Genomic DNA, 24,177 nt, shown 5'->3' on the forward strand with positions numbered 1-24,177 from the left:
TTCTTTTTGGACACTTTCATAATAAAACTATATTCTTAAAACTAAAACACTGGAGCTGGACAGTGCCATGCAGAGTTTGATTCCCAGCACTCACATGGCCACCAACCATTTATAACTCTAGTTCCTGGGGATCTGACACCCACTTCTGACCTCCTAAGGCATCGCACAACACGGGTGCACATGCATGAATGTAGACAATATACCCATAAGATAAAATAATAAATAAAATATTTAAAAACTGAAACACTAAAATTGGTAAAAATAAAAGGCATTTAAAGTGTCAAAACTTTGGCTATATTTTCCCTTATAGGAGAAAACAAAAGTCCACTTACTACTTTACTTTCCTCTCTTACTTTACATGGGAACCTAATTATCATTGTTTAAATAAATATCCTGACAAACATAATGTTAAAAATGATTTTTGCATTTGTTTTATGCATAGTGGTGCTGCAGAAGACGATTTGTTCTCAGGAAGACACAGCTCAAGCTTCATAAGGAAGATGTCCTCACTCATACAATGTTTGTTTTTATTTCATTCTTTGACAGTTTTCCAGGTTTTAATTTACAACTAATTTTAGTAGATCACAGAACTTTTTCTTTTCCTGTATTTGAAAGGTATTTTGTAGCACATTTTCAAGAATGCCCTACAATAAAATTAGAATCCCTTTGGCTCTATGTGTGAAAATGCTCATAAAATTTTTTCTCTGTTTAATTTCCTATTTTGGGCTATTTTGTCAATAATTTTGAAGCATGTACTTCATCTTTTCATTTTTTTTCTGTTCAGTATTGTCTAATTTTGTACGCATCATTAAATTTATTTTTAAATATGTCATTTTAAATAACTTTTATTGTGCTTTTGTACATTTAATACAACAGTTCTTAATCAAATTTAGTCCGTCTCCCCCATCTATGCCCTCCATCCCCCCACTGAACCCCACATACTCCACCATATATTTTAAGTCCTATCCAGTCAAGTATTTGTACCCAGATGTCCTTTAATGAAAACTGATCTGGTGTAGTCTAGTCAGTCCATCTAGAGATCATAAGAAAGGCATATTCTCACTCTCTCTCAGTGGTAATCAGAATCCAATATTTACCATTTTAGGGCCAGCCTGCCACCCGTTTCTCTTGCTCCACTCTGGGCCCTTGTCTGATTGAATTAGCGTGAATCCTGGGCCTGATGACACCTTTGCCACAACTTTCATGTGCAAGCTCCAATGACTTGAAAGTGTCTACCTCCCTATGTTCACGAACCAGCCCTGGCTCTTACACTCCTTCGGCCCCTGATTCTGCAGTGATCCCTGCGCCGTGAGTGGGTGAGGTTTAGTATAGACCTAAGAAGGACATATACTCTTTAGTTTCTTATTCTTTAAACCTTGACCAATTGTGGCCTTCTGTGTGCATTACACTCTGTGAGAGTTAAGGGATGCCCTACTTTTCTCTCTATCCCTCATTCCAATATGTTCCATGAGCCTTAGGTTTAGAGGTTCAGCTGTAGCCCCATAAGACTGGATATCTCTCAGTATATTCTCTGTGTCTGACCAATTGTGGTATTATGTAGTAACCTGTTGCAAAAAGAAGCTTCTTTGATTATTGTGTGCAGAATAATTGTCTGTAAATATAAGGATCCATATATAGCCAATGGTAAGAAATTTAATTTGTCTGGAGATAGGACAGAGATAAGGTTTTCTCTAGGATCTATGTCCTCTCCAGCCATATGTATTTGGCTGTGTTGACATTGCCACCCATGAGTTCACTCCCATTGAGAGGATGTTAAGTTCAATTAGATAGCTGTTGATTACCCCCTAGATAACAGTGCCACCACTGCAGCAAAAAAGGTAGTATGCTGTGCTAGTCCCTATGGTTTTTCTGCATTAGGGCTGGGTTGGATTATTGATAGACTTTTCTCCCTTTACAATTTGCATATTATCATCTAGTATCATGAAAGCTAAACTTCAGGTAGAAGGCTTTCAGGGAAGTTCCATCTCCATTGCTCCAAGTCCTGTATTCATACTTATGTGTTGTCCTCAGCAGTAGGGTCTTATCTTCTAGTTCTTGGAGATAACCAATAGCTCTGGAAAAAGCCAGTGTTATTTTGAGTCTCTTAGATGACTCTCACCAACCTCTCAAAGGGAGGTCTCTTCTGTCTGTCACTGTGGTCCTTCCATACAGCCCAAGCATACATGTGCACTAATGTCCACACACTGTTTTGCATGTCTCAGGGGTTCATGTCCCTCTGGGTTCTCTCGTCACCCAAGATCCATTCTTCTCTATTTCTTTCTCCCCTCTGACCTCCTTCCTCTCCCCCAAACCCTAGCACCCCCGTTATCCCCAAACCACAATAGCACCTACCTCCCACTGTACCCCTTCTCCTAAGTCCCCTCCCAACATGGTTCCCTGATGCTGCACCCTCCTCCTCTCCCAGTTGAACATTCCCACTCTCCCCATCTCCCCCGTGGTAACATCTGTTCCCTACTATCCCCTTCTTTCAGGTTCTTTGTTTTCTTTAACCCTATGTATCCTTTCCATTTTCCTGGCTCCTGTTGCTACATCACAATTTTTATTGAAAAATTTGGAAATAGATTGTAACTTTCTGTTCCATACTCTGTTTCCTTAGTGGTTTTTGAAAACATTTATTTATTGGGTCTTCTGCAAGACTAGCCAGTATTCCTAAATGCTGAGCCATGTAACCTCTTATGTTTTCATATCTTTTTACATACTTTCTCCTTTTTTTCTTTTTTTCATTGAGCTTTTTAAATGTTCTACATTTCCCACTCAAATACAGACCCCTTTCCCCATCCATGCCTCCCCCATCCCCCCAAGAAACCTTATTTGCTCGCCCTTACATGCTTTGTTTTTGATATTTTTGAGTGAGACAGAATTTCCTTGTAGTTCCACTTGTCCTGGACCTTACTCTGTAGAACAGGCTGGCCTCAAACTCACAGAGATCAGCCTGACTCTGCCTGCTGAGTACTGGAATAAAGGCGTGCACCATGATGCCCGGATATTACTGGACTTGATGTAGAACATTTTACTCATTTGTTATCTATTGAGGTTTTATTTAGTTATATAGTTTTCATGAAATTTTACCTTTAATTATCAGTCCTTCTCTTTCCTTCATTATGTTTTGTTATAAAACCTTACGTTATTTTGCAGTATTTAATATGTCAACTTTTAAAATAAAAATAACTTTGCTAAATTGTCTTCACATTGTATATTGTATTCTGGATGTACAAAATTTTTATATAAGTGGTGATTCTCCTTCAAAGTAGTTTGTTTTCCCACACGATTTTAATTCTTCAACAGAACACATATTTATTTTCTTTTTTCAAGTATTGAAAAAAAATTTTTTTATGTTCCATGTGCATGGGTGTTTGCTTCCTTGCATATCTGTAGGTGCACTGTGAACTTGCAATTCCCAAAAAGTTCAGAAGAGGATTTTGGATTTCCTGGAACAGATGTCATTGACTCTTGTTTGCAGTCATGTGATTGCTGTAAAGCAAACCTGGCCTCTGTAGGAATGGCCAATTTGATGATTCTTTGTTCTACATAGTCTCTGTGAATCCCAGTTTAACATCAGGAGTGCTTGAGTCAGCCTTATGGTTCATGTGCATTTAACATATATATTTACCATTATTATAATTTAATTTACCATTATTATAATTCAATAATATTTATTGATTATTATAATTTACCATTATTATAATTTACCATTAATAATTTACCATTAATAATTTACCATTATTATAATTCAGTAATATTTATTGATTTTTTTTCTTTATTTCATACAGAACATTCCAAAGAATCTTAATTATATTTATACCCCCCATCCCAAGTGAGCCCTCCCATACTCCCCCCATTGGAGCCCATACACTCTGTCATCCCTGTTACTGTCCACTGTGTTGTCAGTGCTCCAGCCGTTCCCCAGTGTAAGCCCATCTGCTGAGTCTAGTCAGACTATTTAGACCTTCTTGTTTTAGGAAGATCAGCTCTTCTTCATCTAGCAGCAATCAGTTGCCAACATTCCTTTAGATAAGATTGCGGTCTGCTGTTTATTTTCCCAGTTCTATGCTGGGTTACTGTCTCCCTGAGTTTGCATGGGACTTCCTCAAGCAGTTGAGGGCCAGGAAGACAAATGGTCACAAATAGCCAAAGTGTAGAGATCAAGAGTCTGCTAAAAAGTTGTTCTTGGACAAGACCCCTTCATTAAACTTCATCCATCGAAGGCTCAGGGACCACCACGTAAGAGGGAGTAGAGAGATTGTAAGAGCCAGGGAGGATGGGCATGACCGTATAGGTACAGAGGCCTATAAGCTCCTGGGAACCTGCTTATGATCTTATGCTTAGGTGTCAGCATAATTCAATATTTTTATATTTTTCTCTTTCCATTATCTTTTTTCTTTAAAATTTTAATCTCTAATTTTTAAAATTTTGTGATTTTGTATTACATATTTTGATCATATTTATATCCCCTTCCATATCTGCACCCCTCTTTTTAGCCTCCACCATATTTCTGTATATATATATATATATATATATATATATATATGGAATCAGGTTTGTGTTCCCCAATGTCCTTTGGTGCAGGTTCATCCACTGCAGCCTGATAAACCTTCTGGGAGTCTCACACTTAAATGAGACCAACCTCCCCTTCCTAGTAGTCATCAGTTTGCATTAAGTCTTCCAACAGAGTTAGAGCTTCTTACCCACTGCCCTCGTTTATGTTGACATTTTTGTCAGAATTTTCCTTTTTAGCTGTTTCACAGAAATAAGTCTTATCCGATCTATGGGGAGGACATGATAATTTGATCCACATTCATTTGAGGAATGTTTTTGTCTCTCATGGAATACAAGTGTACTACAAACTCCCTTGACACCCTACTGCGTTGCTATTGGTTTTAAATTGTGCCAAATAACACAACATAAATTATCTCATTTTAACTATTCCTAAATGTACATTTTAGTTTCATGTAACACATTTAAAAATAGTGCATCTATATTCACCATCATTATCTAGAACCATTCTCATCTCTTCAAATTAAAACTTGCACCTTTTAAGTAACAACTTCAAATTCCTTCCTCACTCTGGTTCTCAGGTGCTCTCTTTATGTTTACTTTATATCAGTGTGAGAAGTTTTCATATTTCTCATAGAAAAGCATGGATATTTATTCCTGTCTGCTGACTAATTTTACCTAGGACAAGATCCGTCACTAATGTTATGTGCATCACATTTTTTCACAAGACTATTTTTTTTTAATGTAGGTATTGATTTTTTGTTTGATTGTTTTGTGTGTGTGTGTGTGTGTGTGTGTGTGTCTGTCTGTCTGTCTGTGTCTTTGTTATGTTTTTGGTCTTTTTGAGATATGGTCTCCCTGAAGTCCCAGTCAGCATGGAACTTGCTATGTAGTTCAGGTTGGTCTTGATCTCACGGAGACCTGCCTGCCTCTGCCTCCATAGTACTGGGATTAAATGTGTGCACCACCACTCCCTGCAGGTATTACATTTATATTTTTTTATTCACACTTGCAACAGTGGAGCTTGGTACTGCCTTGACTTTTTTACTACCATGTACAATGCCACTATGAACTGGATTATACAATATATTTACACCTCCGATTTCTGGGGTTTTTTTTTTTTTAGGGGGGGATGTGTTGCCAGAAATAGAATTGCTAGATCATACGGTAACTACCATACAGTTTTCTATATGCCAAAAAAAGATGGGCAACAAAAATTGGACATGGATTTTGTTTTATAAATGAAGGTATAATGTTGGATATATAGGGAAGCAAGGAGGACCTGGGAAAAGTTACGATGGTTAATATGATCAAACTTCAATGTATGAAATTCTCAGAGAACTAACAAAATGCTTTAAATAATAAAGTATAATAAATTATTAGTAGACGACTGAGTAAAAAAATTAAACTATTAACATTGGCGGTTCTAATGGTATGGAATACAGATCACAGTGTTTGAAGTTTCTATGAAAAAGAAAAACAAGTTTCATTAAACAATAGTAATCACCTGTCACAGTTTCCGACTAAGAGTTGTGTCAGAAACCTGGAATCAGACCATTGGCTTGATGGATGATGAGGTATCTCACATGATTGAATAGAAAAATATGACATTTTTGTTTCTGTACCTGAATAGAGAGACTATGCTTTGTGTTTCAAAAACCTCTCCCACTGACTCACTCTACGTTCACAATAGGCAAGCATCTGAAGACACACATATCACATTGTTGTTATGGATTTGTCTTTAAAATCTCATTGATTTTTAATATAGCAAAAATCTTTATTTTCAAAATAACCAAAGCAACAAGCTTATGTACTTCTTTTCCAAGATCTTCAAGCCTGTCAAGGGGTCATTTACATTTTACCTTCTTATGTAAGATGAATCTTATTTGTATTTCATTTCATACCAACTATTCTCTCTTAGTACTTATCTCCATAATTACCTTTCGATGATTTTTCCATACCGAGAGGAATGAGAGTGGCCAAGGCATCAGGTGGTAATAGAGGCATAAATTCTACTTTAGCACCATTTTAAGTTGAAATGATTAAGGTGGGTTCAGTTTTTAACACTGCTTTTTAAGAGTCATTTAAAAATGTATAAGAACCTCTGATGAAAACACAAGGGATATTTTCCAAATTAACAAAAAATGCCTTTTAGAGGTCAGTCCACTTTTTACTATGTTAAACTGACTGTATAGTAAAAAAATAAATAAATAAATAAAAATAAAAAAAAAAGAAATGTGGCATACAGCCCCATCCACAATTTATTATTATGATTAGCTCAAGAAAATAAAACCACTTGATTAAAGACATACCATATTTCACATGGCTAACATTGACTGTTCCCCATGTTAGTGAATCTGATCACCCCTCTTAGTGAGTCTCTAAACTTTTTGCTACACACAAAAAAATACAAAAAAAAAAAAAAATCTTCCAGGCATGGTGGCACATGCCTTTAATCCCAGCACTCGGGAGGCAGAGGCAGGCAGATCTCTGTCAGTTCAAAGCCAGCCTGGTCTACATAGTGAGTTCCAGGACAGCTGGGGCTACAGGGAGACCCTGTCTCAAAAGACCAAAAAAAAAAAAAAAAAAAAAAAAATTCCACATGACTTTTATCCATTGTTTCAACTTTAGGTGAAATACACAAAAGCAGAATGAAATAAATTTTGTGAAACACTCAGATATTTGGAGAAGATGGCTAATCTTTGACTTCACCTCTTCTCTAAAGCCAACTCTGAAGTATTTCATGCAAACACTGGTTTCCATGTCATGTTGAGCTCTTAGTCTTTCAAAAGAAGCCCAGATTATACCCAGGTTCCTCCAGTTCCAGAATGGGAGTGAATTTTACTTAATCCTCCCTCATGACTCTATGTGTTTCTGCAGCGTAGTGTTGGCTTCCTGGAATGTTTACAGTTTTGCGCAGAATGGTATTATATGCCTTCTCACTTGTAAAACATGACCTTCGTAATTGAGCCTTCAAAAATTTTTTTCAGTTTCCATATAGCAAACATCAGCATAAGGCATCATCATGTCAAAATAAATCAGAGATGTGTATATGTTGAAATGCACTATGACACCTTTTGAATAAAAAAATCATAGAAACGAATTTTTCTTATTCAATTGCATAATGTAGGGGGAACAGAGGTAAAGCTTTCCAAAGAGATGAAATCATATATTTTTGGAACAGCTTTAAGATTTCAAAATCAAAGGCTGCTAACTCAAACAAAGCACACCATTAGCTGAATTATTTTCTTGAAATTTAGATTCAAAACAAAACTTATCAGAGACCATTCTAGACTGATCAAAGAATATTATATATAATATGTTCTAGATTATTTTCCTATTATTAAAACTAAATAGTACAAACAACACTAGCATTTAGATGAAATTTCATGAGCTTCATTTTCTTTAAATGACAAACTTCAAATATCCCTATATTGAGCCATTTCCTGATCTAGTCATTGAAATCAGTTTGCTCTGCACAGACGCCATGCCCTAAATCCAAGTAACAGAAATAAAAAATGGTTGCTATAATACAATTATTAAGTCATTCAGACACTAAAATGAAGTCAAATAGTTTAAGTGCCAAACGTGGTTGATATTTTTTAATATTTTACTTATTTTTAATTTTTGGGTATGAGTATATTATCTACATGTATGTAAGCATACCTATGTCATGCAATACCTGAGGAAGTCTGAAAAGGGCATTGGATTTCCCTGGAACTGTAGTTATAGACTGCTGTTAGCTACAATGTGGGTGCTAGGAATTGAACCTTAATGCTCTAAAAGAGCACTCAGTGCTCTTAACCTCTGAGCCATCTCTCCAAACCCGTGGTTGATAATTTATAAAAACTTTCTGTATTGAAGGATGAAATATAAAAACTTTCTATATTGAAGGACAAAATATAAAAGCATAAAAATGCAGTTCTCTAGTGCCTGGGTCACAGGAGGCTTTCCTTCAGGGATTTCATTAAACTGATATGTTATACTACATGTCTACAGGTCCTCATTTATTTTTATGTTTAGTTGTATGATTGAATGCTAAATGGATTGGAAAAATGTGAAAACTGACTGGCAAATATACTCTGTTTTTGTGTATGCACGAAAGACCACTTAGTTGATAACAAATTTAATTAATTTTCACCTAAAGCATACACAGTATCCTGGTACTTAATGTACTGGGAAAATACACAGGATTTTCACACTATTCTGTACTACTGATAAGTAACATTATACTCTGACATTGTATTAATACATCACTAAGTTAGCTTCCAACAGGAGTATAAGATCATTCTTTTTCACTTTAATTTAAAAATGAGAACTAATTCCCACAGTGGAAGATGCCTTTATTATCTGAATTTTCCATATTTTTTTCTACTTTGATAGTCTATGATAGAATGCACAAATGAAAATTTGTACTTTAAAGACTCAGCATAATAATGAAGGGAATCAGAAACAGATCATTAGAAATAAAATATTGAATTTAGAGTGAGTAGCATGCTATCAATTTCACTTGTGCTATGTGATTACATAATTTCTTCAGTTTCATATTATGAACTTGATGGAATTCTGCTAGCACCCTTCAGCTAAGAGGACAGAATAACTAATTGCTTTGCATTCACTCTCTTGGCTGAAGGAAGAAAACTGAATTTACTCAGTAATTGCTGCATTTGTGAAAAGCAGCATCAAAATCTTGATGCATTTTACTGTAGTCTCTTGGGAAGGCTCGTGTCATTTTTATGCTGATATAGCTCGTAATATAGTCCTCTGACTCTTCTATTTTCTTTTGCAATTACAAGGTTTCTTATTCCTTTGTGAATATTCCTCTGAACTAAGATTAACTTAACCGAGCTTCCTTTGAAAACCTGCCTCCCCATCAGATATGTTAGACCTAATGCATTCAAGAGCCACAGAAAATCAATGAGGGGCACACTTTTCTGCTTCCTGCGATGATCAATAGGATTCACATGATAGGTAGCAATTTTTTAATCATAACAACTCAGATTCTTCTTAGCATAAATCTCCTCTGCATTATAATCTCTTCATTTCCCACTTCCTGAATTTACCCACATGGAGTGTCATCTGTACAGAAGCTAGCTTATGAAAAGCAATACAATTAGAACTTCACACTTCAATGCTAATGATTTGAGATTTCAGAGGACTATGTTCTGGGCAATGTGATATCTTCTATATTTTTAATTTAAAATCTAAAAGTTAAAGATATTCCACAAGAATGTGAGAATTTATTTAAATGTAATTTCATCCAAATATGCATATCAAATAAAGAAAGATTGCTTTCTTTCATAAACTAAATTTATGGAGTCTTCTTTAAAGTTTTTAAAACTGTTTTTAAAGGTTTTTAATTGTATATTCTTATTAAATATATATATACATATATATATGAAAAATTAAAAGATGTTTAGAATTGTAGTGTTCAGCATTGAAGTTTGGGGAAACAAAGAGAAGCTCCATAATCAAGGCATATGTCTGTTTAGAATTTGAGTTTTCTATTTTCCTTTTTGTGTGTGTGTGTGTACTGGTGATTCAATCATTGGTTGGCTTCATAAACACTGTGTGTGTTGTTCCACTGTGCTACACTGCTTTCTCCAATCCAGAATGCAATTTTGTAAATCTACCTACCAATTCATTAATAAATGTAATCATCTTCAACAGTAGCCCATATTTTTCTCTGTGAACTGGAATAAGCTAGTTGTGTGAAATACTGAACCCAGAGACAATGGAAAATTTCTGTCTTTGATCTAGTAGTAGCCAATGTACCATACATGAATAATTTTATTTAGTGAAGAAGCTTAAATTTCTGTGTCTGTGTGTGAGAGAGAGAAAAAGACAGAGACAGAAACACAGAAAGAAATAGAGCAACTTAGCTCACTAAAACATGATATATATATACAATATATATGTATAAACCCAGAGACAATGGAAAATTTCTGTCTTTGATCTAGTAGTAGCCAATGTACCATACATGAATAATTTTATTTAGTGAAGAAGCTTAAATTTCTGTGTCTGTGTGTGAGAGAGAGAAAAAGACAGAGACAGAAACACAGAAAGAAATAGAGCAACTTAGCTCACTAAAACATGATATATATATACAATATATATGTATATAAACTTATCATAACTTTTCCCAAAATTCATGTTTATTAAACAGTACATGCCATCTCTTTGTAGTTAATAACTAATTGGTGATACTTCTATTCAGTTAATAACATATATTTGGTTATAAATTATTTCCTAGGCCAGATTTATTATGGTCATAAATATCTAATGTAGTCACAAACATGAAAAATAGACAGCATATATAATTCATTATGATATTTTAAGTTTTCTATTTAATGTTCTTATTAAAATAAGGCTAGTATTTTAGCACATATTTGGCATTAATGATGACTTTCATGCAATAATGTGCTATATATGTTATTTTATGTTTTATGAAATATACACATAGATATTAATCTGTTATATGTGTACAAATATCTAAAAATTTCCAATACTATCCCAATGATGTTACTAAAATAACATGGTATTTTAAAAGCAAACACTAAAAATCAACTGTTTAGTATTCTGAGTTCATTGAATCACTATTGTATGAATTTACTCTTATGCCTATAACAAATACTAGTATGTTCCATATAACATCTTAAAAATACATTTTCATATCAAGTGGCACAGTTGGTCATTCTCTAATAGTAAATGTTCATGTTGTTCTTAACATACAACATGTAAAAAGTTTGCTACTCAAAAACTCTATTGATTTAGCAGATTATCTACAGTGATATCTCTACCATTTTTTATTATACAGATATTTTATATTTTACAGTTTTATTGAATTTTTGCCACTTTCTTTCAATATAATTTGATTGTATTATGTCCCTTCCCATATTCCTGTCATCCCTTATTACTTCCTGTCCAGTTTAAAGTACACTGCACACACACACACACACACACACACACACACACACACACATATAATTAAAAATAAAATAAATCTTTAAAGCTAAGTAATTTAAATACATCCACACAAACAAGAAAATTTAAAATACTTCATGATGTCTTTTCACTCTAATGCAGATTCAGAAATACTTATGATAGAGTAGGTTACTAATGCAGTTGAATTTTGTGTTTTATGTATGAAAGATAGAAATAAAAAATTAGTATTTAATCAGAATCAACCAAAGTTTAAAAAAAGTCCTAACTCAGTTCTGCCCTTCCTCACATTCCCCTTCTCTTCTATTGTGGTTATTGAGCAATCCTCAATAGGCACTGTTCCATCAGAGCTGTTGTTAGTCAAATTCACTGCTGGGAGGCCACTTGGCATCCAATCCCCTCCTCACAGGGTCTTTGCAACAACCTGAGATAAGAATTCCCCAAACCCTGGTTTGCAGAATCTTAACGAGTTTATTGGAATTGCTAACTGAGCTTGAGGTGCAGGTTTACTTACAGAAGAGTGGGTGCCCCCCCCCCCATTCACGGCTGTGTTCAAAAGTCCACAACCCAAACATAAATCCCATGGTTCTGGACAGCGCACAAAATGTCAAGAGACTGGCCTCATGGTTTGCCCAGGATTTATATCCTTAGCCAATGCAAACGGCTATGGTTGAATGATTGGCTGGAAGAGAGAAGGAGAGTGGCTTCTTTGCAGAGTGTGGGAAGGAGGCAGGTCCACGGCTCATCATCATAGGGTCAGAGGAAAATCCGGGTCACTGCTGTCCAGTCACCATCCCAAAGGATACCACCATGATTGGTTTTACCTGACAACATGCATGGTGGTTCCTGTTCCTAGATTTCTTTTAATGTAAAACAGATTGATAATTGAATTATTGCAACTCTAAGTGTTGGGCAAATTCATTGTTATTTAGCAGGAACTAAAAATCACTCTCTACTATCTCACATCGTGCATTCATTATCATTCAGATATAGGGCTATGTTTTACATTCTGTGAGTTATAAAGCCATAGAAATCACTTTGGCCTTTTCTTACACTGAATCTAATTCATGAGTTATTCAATTCCCTTTCTATTTTACAGCTTCAGTAACCTGTAGGGATAGAAAGAATTGAGAAGAAATCCGAATGTGAAATATTAAAAGGCTAAAGCAGTAAAAAACTCCATTCAGCTCTTAAGAACACTTTAAATCCTAAATTATGTAATTAATAAAGAAATATCAAAATTATTAAAACTGGTTAATTCATGTGCTAACTGTTTAAGTGTTAAGTAATCTATATATATTTTTTTATTTTCCTTCCTTTCTCCTTCTTTCCTCCCTCCCTCCCTCCCTCCCGCCTTCCCTCCCTCCCTTCCTTCCTTCCTCCCTTCTTCTTTCCTCCCTCTCTTCTTTCTTTATGAATTGCTGGCAGAGTCTCCTGTAGTCCAGGCTTGTCTCAAAGTCACTCTACAGCAGAAGATGGTTTTAAATACCGATCCTTCCATCATTATCTCTAATTGCTAAAATTACAGGCATGTGCCACCATGACCAGTTTTTTTCAATTTATGTCTGATTTTTCTAAATTGGCTAATTTTAACTCTGGAATAAAAATGCTTTAAAGAAATTTCCATTCCCATTTCTAACACACTTCCATTATCTTATAATTGGATGAATAACTACTCAGGAAATTATTTCTTATCTATACTTTTCCCCTGATAAGATAATAACAAAATTTCTTAAAACTATTAAGCCTTTGACACTTTCTTCACCTTCAGATATATTTATTTGCAAAATTAGCAAGTGTAAGTAGGCTATCTCCAAAGCCCTTTCAATCATGAAATTCTGAGTCATTTTAATAAATCTATAATGTTCCTGAAATGAGCTCTTGAGATAAAAATGGGTGCTTAGATACCTTCCACTGATCAATTTTCCACTCCCTTTCATGATTTACCAAATCTTGATTCCTATCCTTTCATTTGATGAGCTAGACTAGGTCTCACCATCACTAGGGAATCATTTGTATTCTATTTTTCAAGACTTCATTTTCTGGAGCATCCTATTTTTACCTATTATCTTAGAACACGTTTATTTTGTTATTAAATACATGATTTATCGGCTTTCATAAATTATTATAAGAAATGTCTGAGGGATGAAAGCATAGAGATCAAGGTTCTGCTGAAGGCTGGTCTTTAGACAGGACTCCTTTATTAAACTTCACCCACCCAAGGTTCAGAGATCATCAGGAAGAGGGGACAGAGAGATTGTAAGAGCCAGGGAGGAGGAGGTGCATGACCATATGAAACAGTGTTTAACAACCTCCTAGGAACCTTCTCATATGATTGTATGGCAATGGTGTCAGTATATACAAGTCCCATGAAAATTCAGGCAGACAAAAACCCTGCATAGAACTGGGGGAAAAAAAAGCAGACCCCAATTTTATATGAAGAAATATTGGCAACTGATTGCTGCTAGGTGAAGAAGAGCTGACCTTTCTAAAAGAATAACTCCAGAGAGACTGACTAGACCTCAGTGGATGAACTTGCACCGGGGAACATCTGGGGACACTGACTTGACACAGTGGGACTTAAACAATATGACACAGTATTGGGCTCCAGTGAAGGGGATATGGTGGGGTGTTGGTGTGGACAGAGGTTTAAAAATGATTAAGATTGTTTGAGATAGTCTGTTTAAAAAACACAAAAATTCAGTAAGAAAAATAGAAATATCTGAGGGCTAGAGAGATGGCCCAGCGTTTAACAGCACTGGCTGTTCTTGCAGAAGACCTGAGTTTGATTCTCTGCACCCACATGGCAGCTAACAACCATCTGTGACTCCAGCTCAAGGGGATCCAAGGCCCTCTTCTAACCTCTGAGGGCACTGCACAACAAAGCTGTGCCCACCTACATTCAGGCATTTGTGTCCTGAACCACCTGTTTCCTCCAAGGGCAGGGGACTGCTGAGGAGAATTGAATGTGGAGAGGTAGCCACCCAAGTCGTGGCTTTCTGCGGCATCTTGGGACAGAAGCTGAGAAGCTGCCAGGAGCACATGTTGGCACGCGTGGAGAGAGAGATTGCCCCTGGCATCTCACCCACGTGGACAGGAGAAGGGGCATTTACCCACCTAGGGCAAGACTGCGGGCCCAAGATGTGTAGGAGAAAGTTAACAGTTACTATGGGCAGGCACCTCAGAATGATATGGAACAGCAGGCAGAGTGGTGCAGAGCTTGGTGCCCGGTGTGTTTTTTTGTAAGTTCCTCCATTTACCACCTCCTTACCCAAGATATAAAATGAAAATTTCACATGAAGATGTGTTATATTGTTTGTCTGACAGAGCAAGATACCCTGAGAGAACTCGGGGGGGACACATTACACTCATACATATAAAAAATAAAAATAAATTATTATAAGAACTGTAATAACGATTTAGTTTGGGTTATATGTGTTGTTCTTATTTTGTTTTCTTAAGTAAAATGATTTAATCTTTATTTTTCAGACATTTAAAATTAAGTGTATTGTTGTTTGCTGAATGTATTGAAGGAAGTCAGATGTGAAAATATGAAGTATTTTGACAGGATTTTGTAAATCCCTTTATTTTCTACCCTGCTACTATTCTATATAGTATGTTTAATTTCATGCCTATTTTAGATTAATTGGCACTTAGTAGTTAATTTCTGTCATTGCTATTGCATTTGTAGCATAAAATGGAGACTTAGATATTGTTTTCATTGGATATTCTACTGAATGAATTGCGTATATCTTTAGCTTAAATTTTCTAGTAGGTCACTTCTAATAATTCTGTCAACATGTTATATTATCATGACTCCATTGTCTAAATGCCACTGGTATTTCTATTTCCACATAATATGATGATAAATAATATATATGTATATATGTTTTGTATATATGCAAATAAAACCTTCTCAAGAGGCTAAGTCTTAATAAAAACATTGCTCACAGGAAGAAACTGAATAATTGCCATTCTTTTTATCTGTAACTTTAAATTTAAAAGGTTTTTCTTTCTTCCATTTGAGTGAGTCATTTTGTTGACTGATGGAACTTTCTTCCCACATGCTTAACCACACATAGTTTAATGGTAATAGATAATGCATATGGTTCATATTGATCAATTTTGTAGTTGGTAATCTGATGAGAAACATAATTTCCTTCCATGCAAACTTGTTTCCTGTGGATGTCTACAGTCTCCTAATGGCTGATCCTCCTGAATACCTGCATTTTCTAGCCATGTAAATTTATGCACACACATTTATTTTGAAATTTATCAAAACAGAAATTTAAAAATACTTGTGTTCTCACTATTTTAAACAATCTTAAAAATCTTGCGAGTTAGGCATATATTAATTGATGTTTTTAAAGCTAGTGTTCTTAAGACAGAATTCAATTTCCTCCAAGAAATTGACAGCTAATAGAAATAAAACTTGGGAGATTCTAAAAGGAAGAAGCACAAAACAATAATTTGCAATAAAGTAACAAAGATTTGAATTTCTTCAAATGCCTAGCAAATGAAATAATTTAAATATGAAGTTCCTGAGAAAATAATAACACAAAAATTCTTTCTTTAAATTTTCAACATCTAGGTAATACTTAAATGTGAACAAAGACCCAGTACACATCACCTTTACTAGAATTGAACATGTTTAGAGACACAAAGAACTCAGGACAGAAGGTTAAATGAACATTTCTTTCCTGACACTCAGAATCTCCTACATATTTCTCTCAACATCTAACTCAGTATCATTTACTATATATTACTAGAAAAATGAGAATTTTTGTTAGTGTCAGAAGAGGGAAATATAATTTCGTAGAATCTACATATCCATCCAGTTTGTACTTTTTAATATCACCATTTATCAAAACTCTTCACTTTGTTTTATTTAAATGTCTTCATATTTTATCACACTACTTTTATGCACTGGTGTATCATTATAATTACCTTCTCCTTGCTCATAGATCTCAAAATATAGCACCCCACTTTCACATCACTCAAACGTCAGACAGCAGGGTGTCTGTGCAGCACATTCTCCAAAGAGTGACATAGGAAGGTAACCTATGCCAACCTCCTAACACTTATTCTTCTCATTCTGGGTTTGAGAGTCAATCAAACCCCTGACAGATATCTTTGATTAAATAATAAATGCTCTATTGGGGGAACAAAATGTTATGTAATTACCAGATTTTCACTCTGTGAATTAATTTGTGGGAGAAATCCTTAAAAACAAATGAGATTTCTTTCCCTGAGATATCATTCTTAAGCACTGATATAAACTCTGCCTTGATGATTTTGTTTGTGAACTTTTGATATTTACCATGTACCATTCAGAAATACATTATCTTCTGGGACAGCCTAATACCTAACTGTGCTGCCTGTTGATTAGGTCTCCTCTGAAACTTGTTTACATTTTTTGATGCCTCCATTGCTTTTCTTTAACTTGTGTCTTGTTTATTCTTAGCAAGATATCCACTCGTTAGGGAAGTTGGAGGTTGGTTAAAGAAGTCAGGTAACAAAATGTGGGTGAGGAAATTCTCATTCAGTCCATTGGGCATAGTCATTTCACACAACTTTGTTTTATTGACAAACATTAGCATGGAAGGCATTCTTTTTGAGGTAAAAGAACAACTTGGCTATTATATAACAAACTCTTGACAACATTTTTATTAACACTATTCTAGAAAAATTTTAAACCCATTACTGTACACATTTAAGACATGCCATCAAAGAATTCTTTATGACTTGAACCATTATGTACCCTATTATTTGCTTTAGTTGTGATTCACAAGATATGTTTTCCAAACGTTTATTTTCAGGAACTCTAATCTATACAGAACTGAGAACTTCCTGGAGAAGAAATTTACCCAATAATACCAGCTCCTACCAGGGAGTCCCAGTCTGGTCTTCCTTTCAATCTGAACAGTAATTAAAGATTTTCTAGTAAGTTGGAGGTCATATGATCAAATTACTTTCAGTAAGTTTCTTCATCTCCCCTGCCAATGTGTAGGTGCTGTAGCTATGATATGTACAGACACAGGTCCATAGGATTTTATAGCCTGTGATATGATATCTGGAGTCTATTTTTCATGTGATAAGATATTTATTTCCATGTAGTACATTTATAAAGTGTATATATATATATTTAAATCAGAATATCTAGAAACAAATTATATCTAAAATGTAAATATTAAATAACAAGTGAGGAAATATTGAAAAATTTGATTTTATCTAATAGCTAAAACTTATATTTAAAACACACCAAAGTATTTTGCTAATGATATGATAATGATATTTTGAAATAATTGCTATCATAGTAAAATGTATTAAAATACTAATTTTATTTGTTTAGCTATGAATGTGCTTTTAAGAAAGGAAGTAGCAGTTGAAAACAAATCAGACCCCATAGGCCATATAATATATATGACAGTTCTTAAATTGGGCGGGGCATTGGAGGGGGGTGCAAAGAGTGAACTGAAATACTTTCAAATTGTATGAAAATTGCAAAATTTAATTAAATAAATAACAATTTATAAATTGTGGTTAATAGTAACAAGACTGAATATTAATAGTTTTATAATATATCAAAAGTATATGAGTTTGATATATTTTTGTTTATACAATAGTGTATCTTTGAAAACTAATGCAAGTTAATTAAAAGCAAGTCAAATGATATTCATATACAAAACTACAGATAATTAATTGATATAATGTAATAACCAAAAATAATAATTAGAATATGTAAAAGTTGTTAACAGTAGTCACTCAGTGGGTGTCACATGAAGCTATAAAGTTGTGAGTGAACGGTGTAGTTTGCTGTAAAGGGGCATGTTTTACGTCTTTTGTGTCAAAATGTACATAATAGCAAATCCCATTCTCCATCTTTCTTAGGTCCAGCATGTTGTAAAAGAAAGCCATGAAATGCATTTCCAATATGATTTTAATAGTATGAATGTCTGTTTATATGATAGCAAGTTAAAATACTATTATTTTTCTATTAAATTTTGCAGCCATGAGTAAATGCATATAGAATGAAAAACAGAGAATTGCAGCGCAGGATGTGACACACTGAGGGAGATAAGCACTGTTCTCCTTTCAGTATCAGCACAAAGAGTTCCTCACCCTGGGATCTCTCAGTCTATCCTGAAGAACTAAGCTCACTAGAGTATATATCAAGTTTTCATGGATTTACAGAACAAGAAAATAATATTCCCCATTAAAATTGAGATAACTTGATCCAGCAGCCATGAGAGAAGTTCGGTTGTCATGTAGTGAAGTATTATCTAGCAATAACTTTCTCTTACTGCTTCTTCCCTGCTCTTGAGTATAGAAGATCTATTTCAGTAGATTTACATTTTATTTGTGGAATAAAAGTGCTCCTTTCTAAAATACAGATTCATTCTAGAAAATGTATTAATTTATTCGTTCTTATTTTCTTCTCTCGAGAATTTGAGTATATCTAGGAGTTACCATTGATTTACTATTTTACAATAGAAAAATCATGTGGCTTAGACCTGAAAACATTCAGGGTTTGATAATATGAGTAGGTGAGTAGAAATATTTTAAGTAAGGAGAAAGAAGAAATGTAATTATTGTGAGGCAAAAAGATGACTCCCAGCCTCTCTCTTTCCCTCTTACATATGCTTAATATATCACCCATCTTCAACGTCAGGTCTCAGTAAAGTAATCCCAAATTATAAGCTTGATGCTGTTCCATTGGAGACTAGTGAAATATTTCTGTTGTATCATTCTCCTGATGCCTCTATATTTGGATGCACTTTGTGCATTTTCTTCTTTGTCCCAATTCCAAGTGTGACTCACAGTTTCTAGAGCTTATTTCTGCCTAATGATTTTTAGATGAATGTATTTCTATCCTGTGCTCATAATGGACATCCTAGAAATGGATTTTAGAAATAAAGGCACATTTTATTCATTTAGTAATTATTTATTTTTATTGTATTTATCTATTTTTAAATGTTTTATTGAAATTTTGTATATTTCATACAGAACATCTCAATCTATATTAATCATCTTTATGCTGCCTTCCTCAACGGCACTCTCCCATAGCCACTCTTACTGGAAATCATATATTCTGTCTCTTGTGTTGATGCCTATTGTGTCATGTTAGTGTCCCCATATGTTCCTCAGTGCCAGTTCATCCACTGAGGGCTACTCAGTTTATCTAGAGTTCCTCGCTTTAGGAAGAGCATCTCTTCTTCACCTAGTAGTAATTATTTGCCAATATTTCTTCAGCTAAAATTGGGGTCTGCTGTCCATTTCCCCAGTTCTATGCTGTGTTTTTGTCTGATTGAGTTTTCATAGGACTGTGTATGCTCACACCATTGCTGTAGATTCATCTGAGCAGGGTCCCAAAAGCTTGTAGGATTCTATTTCCATATAGCTGTGCACCTACTCCCTGACTCTTACAATCTTTCTGCCCCCTCGTCTACAATAGTCCCTGAGCCTTGGATGGGTGAAGTTTAATATAGGAGACATGTCCAAAAACAGCATTCTGCAGAATTTTATTCTCTATGATTCGGCCATTTATGAATTTTTGTGTACCTGATCCTCTGTTGCATGAGGGAGCTTCATTAATGAGAATTGAGAGATTCATTAATGCCCTCTTTACCCCTGTTCTATGTTCTGTGAGCCTAAGGTGTAGATGTTGCATTACAGATGTGTCACTTAGGCCTGGGTGCTTTATAGACAATGTCTATGTGTGACAAGTTGTGATAGTCTGTAATAGTCTCAATTGTGTATAAAAGAAGCTTTTTTGATGCGTGTGACTATGGTATTCATCTGTGAATATAAGGACACATATTTTAAAAAAGTAATAATTACATTTGTCTAGGGATGTGATAATTTTGGGGTTTTCTCTAAGATCTATGACCTCTCCAGTCATGTGGATTTGGTTATGTTTACAGTACTTGTATTCCCTCCCATTGAGAGGGCTCTTAGTCCAATTAGGTAGCTATTGATTGCCAAGATAAAAGTGCCACTACAGCACCAATGTCATATGTTGTGTCAGCCATTGATGTGATTATTTAATCTTGAAGCTGGTGTTTGACATCAATTGATGTTTTCCTTGACACTGTCACAGTTCTCTCCAAAGCTATGAGAGATAGACGAAGGCACATTTTAAAAGGAGCTAGTTCCATATAATAATAGTTACTGATCCTTACATTGTACCTTCTATTTGTGTGACCTTCTTTTGAGAATTTTCTATGCATTATCTCATAATAATTTTACCCATACATAAAATCTGAGAAAGAGTTACATCAACCTATCCATGGCCATAGAGCCAGAAGGTGAAATTGTGGTTTAAATCAAAGTCACTTATCACAAAAATTGTTGTGTATTCTGCTTTTGTAGATATTCATACAGCTGAAGGAAATAAAGAACTGACCACAGACACCAGTGAGTGAGAGAATTGATACCTACACTGCTGTTACCATGCAAGGACAGCTTTGAACTTTCTTTCTTTGGTACATTATTGAGATACAAAGCTCTTTCTGTGATGTCTATTGTGGACATATGTAAAAACAATAACCCAAACCCCTAAGGATATTGATAGTATTCTGACCCCAGGAAGGTGTCCTTGCTGAAAAGTATGTGTACTATGTATGTGATTACTACTGACTTCATTGTTTTGAAAGGTCATTCTTATGTTTCCTAAGGCAGTTATAACTATTACTTTTTTGTTTTATTTGAATTTAAACTAAAAGGGAAGAACTAAGCAGAAAAGACGTTGTTGAGAATAAAAATGCACCATTGTGGGTCATAAATGACATCAAGGTTCTCTCCCAGTTAGGGAACTTGGCCAATGTCTACATGGAGAATTTTCAACTTTGAATAATAATAAATTGCTGAATTTCTGAGCCTGTCATAAACACGAAACTGCAATTTGAAAGTTTGACAAACTGAATACTCAAAAGAGGGGAGAATTTTAAGCATCAATATTTTTTTGACTCATGTAGAACCCAAAATATAGACCAGGTAGAAAATTAAAATTGAATAATGTCTCACTCTGGGATATTCAATTTGCTTTTCTGGTCCCTATTAGAAGGATATGACAAACAAAACCCACTTTAAACACAATTTTAGCTGAATGAATCCTAATTCATAAAATTTCTAAGCAGTTACATGTCTGCTCTTTCCTTAAAGAGATAAGAACCACAGAGTCAGCGAAAACAGATTCTTACAATATTTGAAAATACATTGCTTTCAAAAGACAGTCTCAAATACACACTGGCTAATAAATGCAGTAAGACACACCCAAGACACAAAAAGAAATTATTGTTTGACTCTCAATTTATGAGTAAAATTTAACATACTGTCAGCATACATACATACATATGTTAGTGGGATGAAAATAATTAATTTTCAAAAGAAATAAATGCATCAGATTATTTGAGCATTTCATTTTTGTGTTTGAATTATTCACCCTAGAAAAGACATATAAACTTATAAATGTCTCCAAATTTAGAAACTGAATATTTTTATATGAAATTGGGTGAGATGAGCTCATTCTGAAGACCGATGGACATTAATCCAATATTAATGGTACAATTAAAAGTTCAGAAACATGGAGAAAGAATGCCAAGTGACATCAATGACACAGCCTGAAGAGATATGCCTGAAAGCCAGAGGATGCTACAAGTCAACAACTACCAGAACATGAAAAAAAAGCAAGAAAACATTCTTCCCTATGTTCCCATGGAGTATGTCCCTGAGAGTAGCTAAGTGATTATTCAGTTAACTCTTGATTACTCCAACATCTGTAACTAAACTCTCTTCCCTCTAGTTCAAAAGAATACCTGATAGTCATTTCAAAAATAACTTCATCAACTAATAAATAGACAGATGAATGGATTGATAGGTAGGTGGATAGATGATAGAGAGAAAGAGAGAGGAGAGAGAGAAAGAGTGAGAGAGACCTAGTGGTTATGTTCATCTCTGTCATCTGATGATAATATGGCTGAAACTAACACTCATTCCCCACTCTACCCATTTACCCAGCATCCTCTATTCTTGTTTAAATGCAGGTTAAGAGAACAAAAGACATTAGATGTGAAAGGCAAGTCTGGTTTTATTTGACAACTCTGAAATTTTTGATCTGTGCCTCATAATAATTGTTAGTTTAGTTTCATTTGTGTCAATGTGATAAAATACCCTGATAAATATAAACTTAAAGAAGAAAGGGAATTATTTCAGTTTACAATCCCAGGTTACCATCCCCATTATGGGAAAGTCAAGGCAGGAACTTCAAGCAAATATTCCTGTCACATTCACAGTCAAGAGCAGAGAGAAATGAATGCACATATACTTACTTGTTCAAAGGAACAGCTGACCAAGAATATATTACAATCATGAATATATAAGTACTAAACTCTAATGCAATCAATTTCTTAAAAATAATACTAAAGGGCTATTAAACACAGATTAACCCCACATCAAAAGTAGTACATGACTTCAATACCCAACTATCTCCAATAGGTCAACTGGACAAAGAATAAACAGACGTCTGAGTTAAATGACATCATACATCAAAAGGACCTAACATATCTACAGAATATTCTACCCAAGCACCAAAGAATACACTTTCTAGATAGAAGCCCATGCAAGTTTCTCTAAAATTGACCACTTACTCTTAGGACTGCTTTTAAAGTGTCCCAGAGGATTTGTTGTGTTGTATTATCATTTCGATTTAATTGCAGTTATACTTCAATTTTTTCACAATTTCTACTTTATCCTTTTCATCACTTAGGAATGTTGTTGTTTAATTTCTATTATTTTATTGAGTTACTAGAGCTTTGTAGGCTGTAGATTACAAGCTTTATTACATTGTGTTCTGTTAGAATGCATGTGATTATTTCAGTTTTTCTGTACTTGAGTGTTACTTTCAGCTGTATTAGTATCAGATGACATAGATGAACAAAATGACTAGACTTCGACCATTTTTGATTTGGGATTCTCTTTTTAAAAAAAATATTTTATTTATAATATGTATGCATGCGTAGGTAAGTGCACCTGTGTCATGCAATGCCCACACAGGACAGAAGAGGCTGTCGGATCCCCTGGAATTGGAGTTATGAACAGTTGTTAGCTGTCATGTGTGTGCTGGGATTCAAACCCAGGTCTTCTTCAAGAACAGTCAGTGTTCTTAACCGCTAAGCCATCCTTCTTTTTTTTTGATGTACTTTTTTATTGTATTTGATTTACCTTTTTATTGAAGTTTTGTGTATTTCCTACAGAAAATCTCAAATGATCTTAAATGTCTTTATAACCTTTTTTACTGGCACCCTCCTTTGGACCCTTACCTGGAATTCATACATTTTGTCATTTGTGTTAAGGCCTATTGTGTCAAATTATTGTCCCCGGACTTTTCTCAGTGAAAGTTTATCTACTGAGGTCTAGTCAGCCTACATCAAGTCATTCATTTTAGGATGATCAGCTCTTCCTAATCTGGCATTAATCAATTGCCAATATTTTTCAACTAAGATTGGGGTCTATTGTTCATTTTCCCAGTTCTATACTGGATTTTGTCTGCTTGAGTTTGCATGGGTCTTCTGCATGCTGACACCATTGTTGTAGGTTCAGATTAGCAGGATACCAGGAGCTTGTATAACTCTCTTTCTGTATAGTCATGCATCTCCTTTATCATTCAATCATTCTGACCCCTCTTCCTCAATGGTTCCTGAACCCTGGGTGAGTGAAGTT

This window comes from Nannospalax galili, unplaced genomic scaffold, assembly GCF_000622305.1.
Source record: "Nannospalax galili isolate Female #2095 unplaced genomic scaffold, S.galili_v1.0 scaffold115, whole genome shotgun sequence".
NCBI classification, from domain to species: Eukaryota; Metazoa; Chordata; class Mammalia; order Rodentia; family Spalacidae; genus Nannospalax; species Nannospalax galili.